This window comes from Asparagus officinalis, chromosome 4 (assembly GCF_001876935.1).
Source record: "Asparagus officinalis chromosome 4, Aspof.V1, whole genome shotgun sequence".
Taxonomy (NCBI): Eukaryota; Viridiplantae; Streptophyta; class Magnoliopsida; order Asparagales; family Asparagaceae; genus Asparagus; species Asparagus officinalis.
In genome coordinates this window covers 141,600,337-141,602,005 of record NC_033797.1, presented here as the reverse complement: position 1 = coordinate 141,602,005, position 1,669 = coordinate 141,600,337, and positions in this window count along the sequence as shown.

Sequence of the window (1,669 nt, the reverse complement as noted above, 5' to 3'; positions counted from 1 at the left end):
CTCACAAAACCCTCAAATCGTATTGGTATTTATACCAAAACAGAAACCCAAACAGACTGCAAATAGGAACCTGAACTTTCCAAAAAACCCGTCATAAGTCGACTTATCAGTCTGCATAAGTCGACTTGGCAGAGCGAAAAACAGCAACTGGAGAAGAGATCATAAGTCGACTTATCAGACCTGATAAGTCGACTTGGCAGAGCAAAAAACCAACAATCCAGAGCAGAACGTAAGTCGACTCATGCACCAACATAAGTCGACTTACCATAAGTCGACTTATGCCTGTGCATGAGTCGACTTATGACCAAAAATCTGCTTTTTCCAATTCTTCTCCACAAATAATTCTATCTATTTTCATTTATTGTAACCCGATGGCAATTAATTAGCTTACTTTAAAATTCATAATTTTCATTGGTATACCTATAAGTTTTGTCCAATTTCATCTGGTTTTGATCCCATGCTAATTAATTAGTATATTTTAAAAGTCATAATTTTTATTAGTTATTTCTTATTTTCTGTGTTAACATCACCCTCACTATTTAGTCCACAGGCTCGGAGGATGTTTGGGAGAGCTTATTATTTGGTCAAACGACTCAAACTAGCTTTTAACCTAGCTTTTATATATCTAATTGTTTGATAAATTACTAATAGGTTGGTTTATAAGTCTCATTTAAAAAGGCCGGGATTCATCAACTTTTGAAAACCTAGCTTATAAGCTCATGTAAATAAGCTAGACTTGACCAAACAAGTGACATTTTATCCATATAATTTTTATATGAATTTTATCATAAAATCTAAAAGTCATCAAAAACCGACCTATAAGCTCCTAAAAATAAGCTGTTCCAAACAACCTCCCATCGAAACACACATGCATCAAATATGTTGGTTGTTATTGATAGTATTTGGGTATTTTGTCCCTGTAGATCGAAGAGTTGTATCCAAAAGAGAGAAAAGTATGGAAGAAAAATAAAGGTGAGATTTGGTTGTGAGTGATCGGCTATAATCTTCATTGAGTATTCCTTAGTGAAATCATGACCTGACTATGCCGCGAGGACATAGGTAATACCGTTAAGGCTGAATGGCACTTAAACGCTATATATATTGTTCCGCCACTTTTACGCATAAAAATACTGAGCTATAAAAAATAGCACCTTCTGAAAAATAAATCACCTTTTTCTATAGAGTGTTCTGATAGAATCATTACTCTGAAAAATAGCATTTTAAAGTTGTAAATTTCTGCACATCGATCAACACCTTCTCTTTGTTATACGCATGAATATTCGTAGGAAATTCTGATGTAATTAGTATATATTGTTTTTATAATTATATTGACATCATTTATTGTCATATTTATCACTATAAATGTCCTCCGTCTTTTTATTAAATTTCTATGGATGGTTGCTTTGGTCATAACGGACTCTTTTAACGGTGTTTACCATATTCTAAAAGCAGGTAAGTTAGAATATTCACGTTCTATGTTTTACAACATTAGACTTTTTAACATAAAGGTGGTGGGACAATAAGGTATTTAAGTGCTATTAAACCTATCATTATTTACGGACCTTTTAACAATTTCCTATCTTAATTTCTAGCGTTGTTTTCTCTTGTTTTCGCACTTTCTTTCTTCGATCTATGGTTAGGTTTTCTGTTGTGCTAGAACTGCCACTAG